Consider the following 17153-nt stretch of genomic DNA (forward strand, 5'->3'; position numbering starts at 1 on the left):
TTGTAATACCCCGAAAACTTTTACAGTAAGATATTATCCTTGATATAGTAAAATAAGGAAATAAAGTGACAAAAAGGGAAATTTTGAGTTATGTCAAAATTGAGAAGTATATTATGATATATTAATTCAAGAAAGGACTAAATTGTAAAAGTGAGAAAAGTTTTGTTGCACAAGAGTAAATACTCAAAACTTGAGGGGTTAAAGTGTAAATATGAAAAAGTTGAAGGACCAATAGTGTAAATATTTTAAGAGTGGAATGATCTAGAAACTAAGAAAAATTGATGAATTAGGACCAAATTGAATAGGTGAAGAACTATGAGTGACTAAATTGCAATTTTACCAAATTAAATGATGACTCAAGGATGGAATTTTAAAAGATAATAAAGGGTAAAATGGTCAATTGGAAGAGAGAGAAATCTAGAAAGCAATGATGATGTTGGAGATATTTTAGATTAAATAAATAAATAATAGTTTATTAATATTTTAATTTAATTTTTAAATGATATTTTATTATTTTATTATTATTTTATTTAGTATATATAAGGAAAGAAAGATGAAGAATCATCATCTTTTTCCCATGCACCCAACGTATGAAGAGAAAAGGAAGAAAGAAACTTTCTTTTCTTTACAATTTGGTCCTTCTACCAAAAATTCACTATTTTCACCCAAAAATCAAAAGAATTTCCTTAGCTACTAAGAGAGAAAAATGTTAACGAGGCTATGGGAAGTTAAAATATCAAGTTGGATTCAAGAAATGGAGGCTGATGGAGAGAGAAAATCAAGATGAAGGTTGGAATCAATAGAACAAGGTAAGAACATCATGATTTCAATATATTTTTAAGTTTGATATTATTGAAAAAGCTTGGGATTGATGTTAATGTAGAGTTTCCTTACATATGGTCCTATGTTCTTGATATGTTAATGAAGAGAAAATAAGAGAAAGTGAAGAGAAATAGTGTAGAAAAAGAAAATAAGGGTGTTATTAACATGGTAATTAATATATTGCACTAAAACAGTTCTAGACAGCAGCAGTATTCTAACTTAGAAAAATCACCATAAATTGTATAAATTGAATTAGAAGATTAAAAAAATATGGAATTAAAGCTTATTGAGTCTAGGTTCTCATAGAAGAAACAGTATAAGAAATGGATTTGTAAATTTTGAGATATAATGAATTTTGTGAGACAAGGTCAGAATGAATTCGGGTTCCCCTATTCAGACTTTGAAAAATCATAAAAAAATGAATAAAAATAATTAGGGTATTAAATTTATATGTATAGAATCCTGAATGAGTCTAGGTTTATTACAAACAAACTAGAACATCATTTTAATTCTGTACAAGGAGATAATTAATTTTTAGTGAAGAAGGGTCAGAACTGTCAGACAGCAGAACAGGGGTGACTTTAATGAATAAACTGTACTAATTGGATAAACCAAAAATTATGAAAATTTTATGGTAAGAATATATGTGAGTCTAGTTTCAGATAAAATTTACATATCTTAATTTTGACTTCTGTAACTCAAGAAATAAATAATTTAGTGACTATGACTCAAATGGACAGCTTTGAATATACATATAAGTAAATAGTGAAATTATTGATAATGTTACTTATAAGCATATTATATAAATTTAAGGATGTGGAATGGAGAAGAGGAGGAGGAAAATATATATGAATATTCAGCAAGCATGACTAATTTGCATGTTTTAGGCTTAAGGACTAAATTGAATAAAAGTAAAACTTTATGGGTAATTTTGTAAAAATGTCAAAAAATGACCAAATTGCATGAAATGGATTAATTTTATTATTTAAATTACAAAATTGAATGAAATTATTAATTTAGTTCAAGATAGGGGGAAAACATGTTTTAGGGATTAAATTGAAAAGTGTTGAAATTATGGAAAAATTCTGATATTTTATAGAATTCATGGATTGTTATCAATATGTATGAGAATAATAGCTGGAAATAAGGATTAAATTGCAAGAATTTTATTTTCCTGCCCCTAAGAATGAAATCGTCATTAATTAAAAGTTTAGGGGCAAAATGGTAACTTTTCCTAGAGCATTAATTAAATGCATTAGAATATGAAATGAATGAAAATGATGATCAAATTTATTTATAAAGATTCAAACGACTCAAATATGAGACTTGATCGTGGAAAAGAAAAGATATCGGATTAATGAAATTATAAACACAAACAAGCAATGAGGTAAGTTTGTGTAACTTGAATTATATTCTGAAATGCTTGAGATTGTATGTTATTGATGTGAATATGATTTCAGTGTTCATTGTATGAAAATTAATGAAACATTGATATATTTGATAAAATGGGAAGAAATCCCGGTTGAATGAAAGGAAAATTCGATGGATCTCTGAAAAAGAATTGACGATAAAAAGGATCTAGCCCGAACGGGTGATCCTATCTTGATATAGCCCTCCTGAAGAATATGTGTAAAATGGATTTAGCCCGGACGGGTAATCCGAATTAGGGTTTGAATTTAGCCTGGACTGGTAATTCAGATCCAAGCTCATTAGAGTAATTGTCGTTGTAGGAGATTTAGCCTGAACTGGTAATCCCGACAATACTCTATGAGTTTATATTACAGGGGATTTAGTCTGGACTGGTAATCCCACTGTAAGGATGAGGTTCGCGGGAGTGTGCTCTCTGATATGAAATGTGTAAGACCATGGTTGAAAGATATCATGGCAACCTGATATGAAATGTGTAAGACCATGGTTGAAAGATACCATGGCAACGTGATATGAAACGAATAAGACCATGGTTGAAAGATACCATGGCAACATGACGGGAAATGAATAAGACCATGGTTGAAAGATACCATGGCAACGTGACATGAAAAGAATAAGACCATGGTTGAAAGATACCATGGAAACATGACAGAAAATGAGTAAGACCATAGTTGAAAGACACTATGGCATCATGTCAAAGATAAATAAGACCGTGGATGGGAGACGCTATGATATCTATTGAACGATTGATATTCAGGTAATACGTATTAGATGACGAATGGTTACATGAAATGGTTGTGTGAAATGTTTACAAGAACTGGTCATATGGAAATATATGTACAAAATAGTTGTATGAAATAATTATGAAGATAGATAAACAAAATAAGAATAAGTACATGGAATATAATTTATGTTAAGTTTGATATAAACTTTACCGGAATAAATATACTTAAAATATATGGAAATGATGAAACATGAAATATTGATATAATGAAACGATTGATATATACTTATAAAGAAACGGTAATAGAATTAATATGTTTCATGACATGTACATATATGATTATCTTTGATACGTTGATACAAGGAAATTATGTAAGTAAAGACAATTATTAAAGTCAAATGTGACATGTCGAGAAAATAAGTATACCAATGTTGAATTTATATGAAATATATGCAAGTATACTAACAATGATGTGGCTTGACACTTAGACAAAGGACAAGCTATTGATTGAATGGTAATATGTTTAATTACAAGAAGCATTGAAATGGTAAGTACTTAGATAAAAATAAAATTTAAGATTTTGCGAATTTTTTTTTATAATCTCGATTTAATTCCATTTGGTTTCTAGTGTATGTTTGGGGCTTTGAGGGCCCAATAGAGAGACGTTATGATTATTTTAAAAATCTGAATAATAAATGACTCAGAATTATCTGAAAATGCTCAGTAAACTCCGGTAATGCCTCGTACCCTATTCTGGCAATGGATACGGGTAGGGGGTGTTACAATTATTATTTTTTATTATTTATATATGGCTAGCATTATTCTCATATTATTATTTTCATGTTGTCTATATCATCATTTTTAAAAAAAATCTATGTCTTTAATTCATTTATCCATTGATCTTCTCTCAAAATTTTTCAAAATAAAGGCAATGTTCGGTATTAAAAGAATTCGAAGAATCGTGCCCTAATGTACTGGGTTTCGCTTTCTTTGTTTGTCTTGAATATTCGAATATCCTCTTACCAGTTCACTCTCAAAAATTTTCAAAATAAAGGCAATGTTCGATATTTAAAGAATTCGAAAAATCGTGCCCTAACGTACTGGGTTTCGGTTTCTTTGTTTGTTTTGAATATTTGAATATCCTCTTAAGGCTAAAACGCACGTTTTAAAGGCAAGCTTACAATTGAAGGTTAAAAATGATGTATCTTAACGTACTGGATGTAATGTTTTACCTTGAGGTGAGATGGTCTTTAATACACATTTAACTTACCTAAATGTTTTAAATGCCAATAAAAGGAGGATCGCGTTTTAAACTCTGTCCAAATCTTTAATTTTCGACATTAAGACACTAAATAATCAATCAAGTACCAATTTTAGGCGTGTCGAGGGTGCTAATACTTCCTCGTACGTAACTGACTCCCGAATTGGTTTTCTATTTTCGCAGACCAAAATCGTCGTTTTGAAAATTTTATTTATTTATTAAAAACGGTCGTGTTTTGAGGTGATCCAATCACACCCTATTAAAAACGATTGGTGGCGACTCCCAACTTTTCGTTTTCAAAAGTTGATTTCCCGTTTTCAAAAAAATGGTTTCGACAGCTTAGCGACTCCACTAGGGACATCAGAGAGTCAAGCTATAAATTGATTATTTTCTGTCTTCTTGTCAAAAATTGGAAATTTGGTTTTTAAATCTACGATCCTCTCATTGCATTTTCTGTGTCTTTGTTGGTTTTTATCATGTGGGTTTTACTTTATTTTTCGAGTCTTTCGATATATTCTTGCATCATATTGCATGACCGTTGTGGTCGCACCTTTTACGTGGGAGTGAGGAACTATGCCTTCGTGAGGTTTTCACCTCCGCATGGGCTAGGGGATCGCTTTCGAGATACATCTGTACCTATGTCTTCGTGAGGTTTTCACCTCTGCATGGCCATAGGGAAATGTATCTCCCTGAACCGAACTTGGTCCATATGAGCCTATAATGGGTGAAGATTGAGGAATCTGCTGGTTCAGGTACCCCTTTCTTTAGAACTGAACCACATATAGTAAACCCTAGGAGCCTACCCTAGTTAGGGCTACTCCAAACCTTAGTGGTTACCCAGATAGGTGTTCTAGGTTGTTTATTTCTCCAATACTAATGTGTTTCAGTTTGTTTATGTTTGCATCACATTGCATAGCATTTTCATCATAAAAAGGAGGTGTCGATTCACGGTTCAGTTAGTAATAGAAAGTTTTGCCATGGATAGCGAATTCCTTGATAAAGTGGAGGATAATGTGGTTATCCAGAAATGGTCAGAGAGCACACGATCAGAAAAGGACGGCAGAGTTGGAGAAGGCACTACACCAGCATCGTAGCCACAACTCGGTAATGAAATTTAGCGCCAAGCCGTATATGTAATCCACTTTATGTAAAAGATTTTGTTTTCCAATAAAGTTTTCTAAATGGAATTGAATTAGAGTCGACGTCTTCTTTTACATTCATCCCATGCATTTGCATTACATCACATCATGTGCATTAATTCAAAAAAGAACCCTATTAATTAGAGGTTATTTCTAGTTACCCTAGAACATCGCTATTACACTCGAAGAAAGACAATAGCCATGGATCAGAGGTTGGAAAAATTAGAACAGATGCAAAAGGAAATGCAAGAGCAGCTGCATTTACAGATGCAGGAACAGTTGGCCAGGATCCAACAAGAGATAAGGGATAAGATGCTGGAATCCCAGAGAAGCATGCTAGAATCCCAGAACAACATGATAAGTCAGCTGACACAGCTGTTTAGGGGAGGGTCTGACAAAGGAAAAGGCCCAATGGTTGATATTGGGAATGACAACGAAGACTCTGTTTGTCCTACAAGTTTTGCCCCAATGAACATGCAAGCACAGCCACCAAGGGTGTCTGTTAACGGTAAAACCCTATATCAAACCGGTACTTCAGCACTGGTAAATTTCCCAATAGGTTCAAGTTCATACCTTGAAGACCATCCTGTAATCCTCGATGTCCCCGACTTCGATGATGCAGCAGAAGAGGAAAAAGCAAAAGCTGAGCTCCCAAAATAGTTCGAAGATCGATGCAAATGGTTGGAGGAGAAGTTCAAAGCATTGGAAAGCACTGATTACCAATGCGGTGTAGATGCTAAGGAGTTAAGTTTGGTCCCAGATTTGGTACTCCCTCCAAAATTCAAGATGCTAGAGTTCGAAAGATACAACGGGATCAGCTGCCTCTAGGCCTATATTACAATGTTCTGTTGAAGAATGACGGGATATGTCAACAATGACCAATTGTTGATTCACTATTTTCAAGATAGTTTGACTGGGGCCGCGGCTAAATGGTACAATCAGTTGAGTCGGGCTCAAGTCAAATCATGGAAGGACTTAGCACAGGCCTTCATGAAGCAGTATGGTCATGTAACGGATGTAGCGCCCTACAGGATTACACTCTAGAATATGGAGAAGAAGTCAAGCGAAAGTTTTCGGTAGTACGCTCAGAGGTGGAGGGAGGTTGCTACACAAGTCCAACCACCGTTGCTAGAAAAAAAAACCATGCTCTTCATCAATACCTTGAAGGCACCTGTCATCAATCACATGTTGGGGAGCGCAACTAAGAGCTTCGCAGATATAGTGATGTCTGGTGAAATGATTGAGAATGCAATAAGGTGAGGGAAAATAGAAGCTGAAGAAAGTACGAGGGGGTCAGCTCCGAAGAAGAGAGAAAACGAAGTGAGTAATGTGAGCTCAGGATATTCAAAGCCTTTCATTGTTAACCAATCGAGAACGGTAGTCACAGGCCAACAAGTTGCACCAAGGCAGGAGCCCAGCACAAAGAGAAATACGGAGATGGTACAGTTTACCCCTATCCTAGTGATATATAAGGAGCTATACAAAAGATTATTTGATGCACATGTTGTAGCACCGTTCTACTCAAAACCCGTGCAACCTCCATACCCTAAGTGGTACAATGAAAACGCCCAATGCGAATACCATGCGAGAATCACAGGGCAGTCGATAGAAAATTGCATCCCTTTTAAGAAGTTAGTCGAAAGGCTCGTTGAAATGGGTATTGTGAAGTTCGACAACAGGTCTGGCGTAGAAAATTTGTTACCCAACCATGCTGATGATGGGTAAACGTAATAATCAATGATGCGGAGAAAAGAATTTGAAAGGCATACACCTTTGCATACTTGGGAGTGTTTTAAACGATGGGACGGTGGAAGAGATCCCTGTATTTTTTAGGGCTAATCTAGAGTCATATTCAAAACACACTTGTTGCTTTAAGCCTAGAGACAATAAAAATCCTTTTGTGAAATAGGCTTATGTCTAGCGTCTTTATTTCAATGAAATACATTCTTTTGTTTCTTATTTCAAACATCTGTTCTTTACCATTTCATTCATGATCATACCACACGAGTAAATATTCTTGGTTTCTCTTGTTCTTCAAATTTTCTTTCATCCTTATAACAGGTCTCCAGATATCAATGATATGAGTGACACTGTTGTTAACTTAGAATCTCCTTTTGAACGAGATATGTGTTTAGTGGGACCTCAAGACTTTGAAGATGACTAAGATTGTAGCTTATCTCATGATCTATTGATGACGGTGAACAAGATGAGAAGCAAACCTCATGTTGCAAAGAATCAGTGAAACCCATAATCTTCTTCTATATGGGGCATGTGTGCCGTCAGGTTGATTTCACCAAAAGCCTCTGACGAGTATCGATTCTTTTTGTGGTCGTCGATTATGTTGCCAAGTGGACAGAAGCTGCCTCATATGTCAATGATGCGAGGTCAATAGCCAGTATTTTCTATGTTAGTATAGAGTACCGAAAGGGACCATATCTGACGATGTACTAAATTTAAATAGCAGTACGGTATCTGAAGCATCCGGGCTGTTCACTATTAAATACCATATCGCCCGAAAATGAACGGTGCAAAAAAAAAGGATCATGGGAGCCTCTATCAGAACCTCCACCGGGGCAACATTTTTCGTTGATTTATGGAATGAATACAATTTTGGCAAGGTCTCTTCTTCACAAGTTTCGTCACAGTTGAGTAAATCCAATTCCGATGATCAAGTGAACCTGATTGAAAAATAAGGTCGAAAATTATCCGTTACGGTCAAATGATATGAAGTGATGATGGAAAGATCATTCCAGAAAATTTCATCAAAGAAACTTAATTTTGAGAAGGATCCTTCCCATACAAAAGGATCTCAGTGAAAATGGATGTCAAATTGGGAATGACCTTATCCCTGGTGGGGGCATTGATTTTGATTAAGATAAATAGCAAGAACTTGCCTGACTCTGTGAACTTGGATTTAATCGAAGAATATTTCACTTTCAAAAAAAAAGAGAAAAAGGAAAGAGAAAAAAGGAAAAGGAAAAAGAAGAGAAAAACAAAAAAGAGAAAGAAAAGAAAAGCAAATGAGAGGCCAAGGCGAAAACCCGCGAAGGGCGTTTTGAGACCAAATGGGATTTGAGTTGAAAACCCGAAAAGGGCAGCTTAAATTTGAATTGAAAGTGGGGCATGTAGTAGTCTTACTATGCCTGAGTTAACAATGAGGAAGTATGCTACATCTTGGGGCATTGACAAAGTACTTCGGATCACCTAAACACATGTTGAGCTCAAATGGTCATCAAGAAGTTTATGCAGAGAAGCTCAGGCTGCGATATCTGGGGTACTTAATTTTCTATCTTACCCATGTTTTCTATCCTTGGTTGCCTTATTCTTTTCGAGATACGCCCCAATCATTTTTATTTTATTACCTTAGATATCTCCGATTACTTTAATTGTTGCGAGTTATGCTCTTAATTAATTTCATTCTTATCCCTTGCCATGATCTCTTTCAAGCATTTCACATTGAAATATAGATTAAAATATTTCCACAAAGGAGATTCTGCTTATGACTCTAGAAGTTTCTAAATAATACGGGAACCTGAAACAGGACTGTTGTTTAGAATTTACCGAGCCTAAGGGTTGGAATTGTCTGAGGGACTACCCTTTAAGATTTTCTGTCAAATATATCAGAGACAAATATTGCATCGAAGGTACAATCTTGACGAATAGCAAGGAATGTCAACCCAAGCTTTAAAAGGGGATCATTCTCGAGAGAAAGATGGTATTTTGTACCCATGCAAATATTAAGCATATACATCTGGTCATGACACCCAAGGAATGGTGTAGCAGACCAAATTGATGGAAGAAGAGTCAAATCTTGTACCCTTAAAATTGCGGGGGGGATGAATTGAAGAGGAATCAGATTATATTCCCCCGAGTTGCAGTAGGAGAGTTTGAAGATGGTGCAAGCCTTATATCCCATGAAGTATAGTGGACTGGACCTTGAAATTATAGTGGGGAAAACTAGTTGAACAAAATGGATTATTTCTATGAGTTTTCTGTTGGAAAGTAGCAGCTGAACAAGAAAGACTCATGTTAATGAAGCGATAGCCTTAACAGACAGCGAGTAATGGTAGCCCAAGCATTAAAATGGGATTATTTTCATGACATTCTGCATTCGTACAAATGTCATTCATAATACATTTAGTTAGGGGCATTTGATTCATGTTGATCATAGCATCCTAATAATTTAGAATAAGTATAAACCCACAGGAAATCACTTCTACAGATGGATTCCCCAGTGGACAGTGTAGCAAGATTGATTAAAATTACAGATTTCGGCAAGCCTTATCCCACTGAGCAGGAGTGGAACAGGCTAAATATAGCAGATCTCATCCCACTGGCAGGAGTGGAATAGATCAAATTTCGACAGATCTTATCTTCGCTGAGCAGGAGTGGAGCAGATTAAATTTTGGCAAATCTTACCTCCATGTATCGGCAATGGAGCAGATTTCAGCCACCAGCCTTATCTTCACTGAGCAGGAGTGAAGCAGGCTAAATATAGCAGATCTCATCCCATTGGCTGGAGTGGAACAGATCAAATTTCGACAGATCTTATCTTCGCTGAGCAGGAGTGGAGCAGATCAAATTTTGGCGAATCTTATCTCCATGTATCGGCTCTGGAGCAGATTTCAGCCAGAAACCTTATCCCACTGAGCAGGAGTGGAACAGATTACAAATAGCAGATCTCATCCCACTGGCAGGAGTGGAACAGATCAAATTTCAACGGATCTTGTCTCCATGTATCGGCAATGGAGCAGATTTCAGCCACCAGTCTTATCTTCACTGAGCAGGAGTGGAGCAGGCTAAACTCTAGATCTTATCTTCGTTGAGCAGGAGTGGAGCAGATCAAAATTTGACGAATCTTATCTCTATGTATTGGCAATGGAGCAGATTCAAACCATCAGTGTTATCCCACTGAGCAGGAGTGGAACAGGCTAAATATAGCAGATCTCATCCCACTGGCAGGAGTGGAACAGATCAAATTTCAGCCGATCTTATCTCCATGTATTGGCAATGGAACAGATTCAAACCACCAGTCTTAACCCCCTAAGCAGTAGGGTAACAGGCTAAAAACTACAGATCTTGTCTCCTTAAGCAGTAGTGGAGCAGATCGAAGACAGTGAGCCTTAATTCCCTAAGCAGTAGGGTAACAGGCTAAAAATTACAGCAAATCTTATCTTCACGGAGCAAGAGCAGAGCAGAGCCACTAAAACATATCAAAATACCTATTCCTTACTCTGAAGGACGCAATGGATTGGAATAAGGCTACTCGAAGAAGATGAGCGTCAAGGGTCAAGATTCAGCAAGACCGGGCAAAATTGGCCTTTGTAATCTTTGCTTCGTTCCCATTACATGACAACGAGCAAAGAGGGGCAATTGTTGAGCCCAATTTCTACCCGAGCCCAATCAAACCAGCCCAAATTAAACATCCCACTAAACCAACCACTAACTCCATCACCCTACTAAACCATCCACTACCTTCATCACCCCCACACCCTACTAAACCATCCACTACCTCCATCACCCCCACTAACTCCATCACCCTACTTGTTATAAGTTGTAAAATTTGGCTATAAAAGCCATGGAAAAACCATTGTAAGGGGAGGAATTTTTTAGAGAATACACATACGAAATCAAAGAGAATACAAATCAGATTTTTAAGGTAACTTTTTATATTATTCAATTTTGTTTACTTTAGCGTTCACATTTTTTCTTTACACAAACGAAAGAAGGGAAAAGAAAGGGAATTTACCTCTGATTTTATTTCCTTTCTGATTTGGCCCCAAAGTTTTCATTTTTAATTCAATTTAACCCATTTTTTTATTTTTGTTATTTTACTGTTAAATTAATCAATTTGAGCTTTATTCTCATTATTTTTATATTTGTTTTTTTATTATTTTCTATTAATTTAATTAATTTGAGTTATGTTTCATATTATTATATTATTTATTTATTATTATATATTTATTATGTAAATATATATATTTTAAGCGAAGTTAATTATTTTAAATATTAATTTCTATCATACATAGACTTATTATATTATTTTTTTTCTATCATTGTTTATTATCGGTTACCATTTTTATATCAAATTATTATTATTTACTATTTCTCACTATTACTAATTTAACATTGTTATTCCAATTTTTTTTACTATTATCCCCCATATTTAATGTTATCGTCAACATATTTTTTGTTATTATCATCATATTTTTAATATTATTATTAATACTATTAGCACAATGTTTATTACATTATTGTATTTATTATTACTGTTTTTTATTAATTATTTCTATTAATTACTATTATTATTTTTATTATTTATATATGGTTAGCATTATTCTCATATTATTATTTTCATGTTGTCTATTATCATCATTTTTAAAAAAATCTATGTCATTAATTCATTTATCCATTGATCTTCTCTCAAAATTTTTCAAAATAAAGGCAATGTTCGGTATTTAAAGAATTCGAAGAATTGTGCCCTAACGTACTGGGTTTCACTTTCTTTGTTTGTCTTGAATATTCGAATATCCTCTTACCAGTTCACTCTCAAAAATTTTCAAAATAAAGGCAATGTTCGGTATTTAAAGAATTCGAAGATTCGTGCCCTAACGTACTGGGTTTCGCTTTCTTTGTTTGTTTTGAAAATTCGAATATCCTCTTAAGGCTAAAACGCACGTTTTAAAGGCAAGCTCACAATTGAGGGTCAAAAATGTTATGTCCTAACGTACTGGATGTAATGTTTTACCTTGAGGTGAGATGGTCTTTAATACACATTTGACTTACCTAATGTTTTAAAAGCCAATAAAAGGAGGATCGCGTTTTGAACTCTGTCCAAATCTTTAATTTTCGACATTAAGACACTAAATAATCAATCAAGTACCAATTTTGGGCGTGTCAAGGGTGCTAATCCTTCCTCGTACGTAACTGACTCCCGAACCGATTTTCTATTTTCGCAGACCAAAATTGTCGTTTTGAAAAATTTATTTATTTATTAAAAACGACCGTGTTTTGAGGTGATCCAATCACACCCTATTAAAAAAGATTGGTGGCGACTCCCAACTTTTCGTTTTCAAAAGTCGATTTCCTGTTTTCAAAAAAATGGTTTCGACAATTATGTTTTATTATTTAGTATTATATTTTATCAAAATTTCATGTTACTTCAAAATAGACTTGCTATGTATCAGGTTGGGCAAATGCATAATTTTAGGCTCAAAAAATTGGGCTTAAATTTTACCTAAATTTGGCCTAGATAAAATATAATAAATTCGAGATTGATCTGACTCAGCCCACTCATATTAAAAATAATTTATATAAAATAAATTTAAAAAATATACTACATCGTCTACACTAAAAACATTAAAATAAATGTTTCTCAACAAATTAAAAATATATATTATTTTTAAATCTTTATATTTAAATAGCACTAAAATAGTTGCAACTTAACAAGTAAATGTCTCTAGAATAGTAGCAAAATTAATAATAAAATAAGAGTTCTACAATATACAAACAATAATAACAAAATGGTAGCAATATAATAACAAACAATAGTAAACAATAGGTAAATTTGGGTCGAGCAACAAACCTTATTCTTTGTTTAAACCCATTTTTTAACTCTATATTTTTTTAAACCCTTTCACTTTTCAGACAAACTTTCGAGTTTAGACTAATGATCTGACTCATAATCAAGTCTCCTTTAAAGTATAATGATTCTACTAATAAAAATTGAATGTAAGTTATATTTTTTTTCATAAACATAGAATTTTTCCATTATTCAAAAATGTATAGTTGTTTCATTTGATATAAGTTTCTTATTTTATAGTGCATAATTATATAAATGTATAATGACAAAAAAGGCTCTTAGCATTTTCACTTTTGAGCAAACCTACTTTAAGCAATTTTGTTTCAATTTTGAAACAATCTGCTCTTCGATGACAATTTTTTGTCTCGATCATATATGCTAGTCCAACTGTCGTTTCTTCCTTAACTTTGCCAACTCTAGACTGGCTTCTCGGATGGTTTCTTCCAACATCTTTATCTTTGTTTCAACTTTTAATTTTTTATGAGATTTTCTCAATTTTTCCTTCAGCCACGAGAGTTCTAGACCGATGAACTCTGCATCTTTCACCTTCAGTAGCATATCATCTATCTTGGTTAGCTCAAGCTCATAGAGATTACTTTCAAATTTCTGATGAATTTCAGCAACTATATTCATAAAGTTGCTCTGAAACTCTGGATAGTTCAGTAAAAAATTTTCAACAAAATGAGGATAATTTTGAAAAATCTTATTCAATGCCACAACATTCTGTGGATGAACCTCGTTTCCATTATTGACGGCTGTTGTGAGTAGCTTGCAACCATTACTTGGGTATTCTATGGTTGCAGGTGTGAAATTTTTACGGGTAGTCGAAATGAAATTTTAATTTGGCCCGATCGGAATGGCCATTACTTGAAAAGATTTAAGGTCCATCTACAAGTTTGACTCATATGGAAATATAATCTTCAATGATATGCAATCTTAGATGTGATATGCAATCTTAGATATGATACAATCTTAGATATGATTGCAATCTTAGATATAATACAATCCTAGATATGATTGCAATCTTAGATATGATATACAATCTTAAAAGATATGATTTTGTAATTTTGGAGATTTAATTTGTAGATATCCTTTAATCTTAACCGTTGATGTAATTGATCTGTACCGTTAGATTTGGGGAGGCTCAACTATAAATAGAGCCCTCTCCCCTCATTGTAAAACAAATTGACTACACTTGAGTTTTGGGAAGCAATAAGAATTCTTGAGAGCATTCACTCAAATTTCTGTCCCTCTTGCATTCTTATTTTCTACGGTTTGTTCTTATTTCTTCTTTTTTCATCTTCGTTTTCAACCTTTTTTATTTAATCCCTATCTCCTTGATTTTTTAATTCACTTTTATATTTTATTTTTTAATAATTTTAGTATTATATCAAATTATTTTTTTATTAAATTCTATATTAGTCAATGTTTTTAAAAAAATATATTTCATTTAATTGAAAAAGTTTTTTCTTAAATAAGGCAATGTTTGGTGTTTAGAAATTTGGAAAATAGTGCCCTAACAAGCTGGGTTACGATTTTTTCGTTTGACTAAATAACCAAATATCCTTTTAATAAATTTTCAAAATCATGAGATAATTTTAGTTACGAGGATTTAAAACATCGTGTCCTAACATGCTGGATGTGATGTTTGTATACTTTCGGAACAAAGGAATCTTAAGTTTCAACTTTAAATTGTTCAAGTTTTAAAATCTTTTCAAATTTTCTGACATTAAGACAAAAAATTATTCAATTTGGTACCAATTTTGGGAGTTACGAGGGTGCTAATCCTTCCTCGTACGTAACCGACTCCCGAACCTATTTTTCTCATAATTTCGTAAACCAAAATTAATGTTTTAAAACAAAACATTTTATAAGGTGATCCAATCACACCTAAAAAGATTGGTAGCGACTCCCGTTTTCGTGTTTCAAAAGCCGATCCCCGTTTTTCAAACCTCCCTTTAAAAAATGGTTTCGACAGCTTGGCAACTCCGCTGGGGACCTATAAGAGAGTCAAGCCGAAAATTGATTATTTTTTGTCTTAATGTCGGAAATTTGGAAAATTTTTAAAATATGTCATTTTTACATGTGTTAGTTGCATATGTTTGTTATTGTTTACGCACACATTGCATTTGCATGACCGTTGTGGTTACACCCTTAAGTGGGAGTGAGAAGCTATGCTTTCGTGAGGTTTTCACCTTCGCATGGGCTAGTGGATTGATTTCAGGATACATCCGTACCTATGTCTTCGTGAGATTTTCATCTTCGCATGGCCATTGGGAAATGTGTCCCCCTGAACCGAACTTGGTCCATATAAGCCTATAATTGGTGAAGATCGAGGAATCTGCTGGTTCAGGTACCCTTGCTTTAGAACCGAACTACATATAGTGAACTTAAAGTGCTTGCCCCAGGTAGTATGATGATGACCTTTAGTGCCTACCTTTATAAGTTCTTATTTATTATATTTTTTTATATATGTGACACTGACTTGTTTTTCTTATTTTGCTATCATTGCATGTCATTTATCATTAAAAGGTGTCGATTCAAGGTTTGATTTCTGAGTTAGAAAGTTTTGTAATGGGGAACGAATATCTTAATAAAGTGGAGGACAACTCTTTCGTTTGTGCTTGGTCAGAGAAAACCCAGATAGAAAAAGGAAATAGTGTCATCGAAGGATACACATCAGAATTATGGACTACACTCTCATTAGTGTGATGCAAAATAACCTCCAAGAGTTAAAGGAAATATGGGATTAATGGAGTAATGAAGCTAAGTAGTTGTTCTACAACAGTTATGGGGAATTGCAGTATTTGCTTGACATGAAGATAGATGAACAATTCAAGGTGAGCGTGGGGAGTATTGATGAACACTTCTACCATTACAGATGAAGATAGTCACCTCGTGGATAGGAAGGGTTTAAGACTTACAAATTTGAATTGGATGGAAAGAATTTTACTTATGATGATAGAAAGGCTCACTTACTATAGGACCGCTACCAAACAACAAGCTGGAATTTACTGTGGTACTTTAGGATGTTGTACTTATCAAAAATAATGGAAATGCAAGCCCTGATGGCCGGGACAGCCCAAATGAGCATGAAAGAAAGAGATTAAAGAAGATCGTATCGTTTAAAGACCTTTAAAGTGGAGATTAGCTATGCTGCGAAGATACCCATGCAAGCAATTCGAAATGTTCTGTGGAGGCAGAAATTTAAAGACTCTCAAGAAGTACCGAGGATGTTTGATATCATTTTAAGGCAGTATGCTGCGAAGCTGGAATGCCTACTTGTTCACCAATCTTTCTTTCAAGGTAATCAGAGCAACTTTACAGACATTGGAGAATGTGTCTTTGGCTGTAGAGCTTACTTCATAGGTGAAGCCGTAATTCAAATTCAAGAGATAGCTGATCATTTATAAATACTGGTAGAAAGGGCAAGCACGTTGAGCACCAATATGAGCTACAGTCAGATCGTGGTTGAAAGTTAGCTTTGTTATTAGATAGGGTTAAGACTCTAGGCCTACGGGTGAAAGCGTATTTGTAATTCGTTTTATGAAAAGATTTTTGTTCCTTAAATAACGTTTTCTAAAATGAAACTGAATTAGAATTGATATCCTTTTGCATTCATGCATTTGCATCTCATAGATTTCATCATATCATATGCATTCAAAGTTATAGAAAGACCCTAATTAGTTAAAGTTATTAAAAAGAGAAAGAAAAAGAGAGAGAAAGAATAGGGTCACCGCTGAGTGAAAAAAAAGTTGAGGGGGAATTAATGACGTTCCCTTACATATCCTCGAATTTTGTGTCAGGAGGGATAGCTTACCAGGAGAAGAGGGTGTTTGGAGATGAAAATTATCCCATCAATGTCATACACGAGGAAGGGACTAAGCAAAGAAACCTTGAGGGCATTCACCCTTACGAACCGGGAAGTTCTTTAAACAATTGGACTGCAGAAGAACTTCCTGTAATCTTTAGGAATTTTACAGAGTAATATTCAGAACACTTTTATTGCTCTAAAGCCTAGGAGTAATGGGATTTCTTTTGAGAAGTGGGCTCATGTTTAGACATTTTTATTTTCAATAAAACATACTTTTATTATTTATCCGAGTAAATACCCTCTCATTCTGATTCTTTTGACCTTTGACATTCTTTATAAATTTTCATTTCATGTAAATAGTCATTTTTGAATTCATTTATTCC

The sequence above is a fragment of the Gossypium hirsutum genome, chromosome A05, assembly GCF_007990345.1.
Source record: "Gossypium hirsutum isolate 1008001.06 chromosome A05, Gossypium_hirsutum_v2.1, whole genome shotgun sequence".
NCBI classification, from domain to species: Eukaryota; Viridiplantae; Streptophyta; class Magnoliopsida; order Malvales; family Malvaceae; genus Gossypium; species Gossypium hirsutum.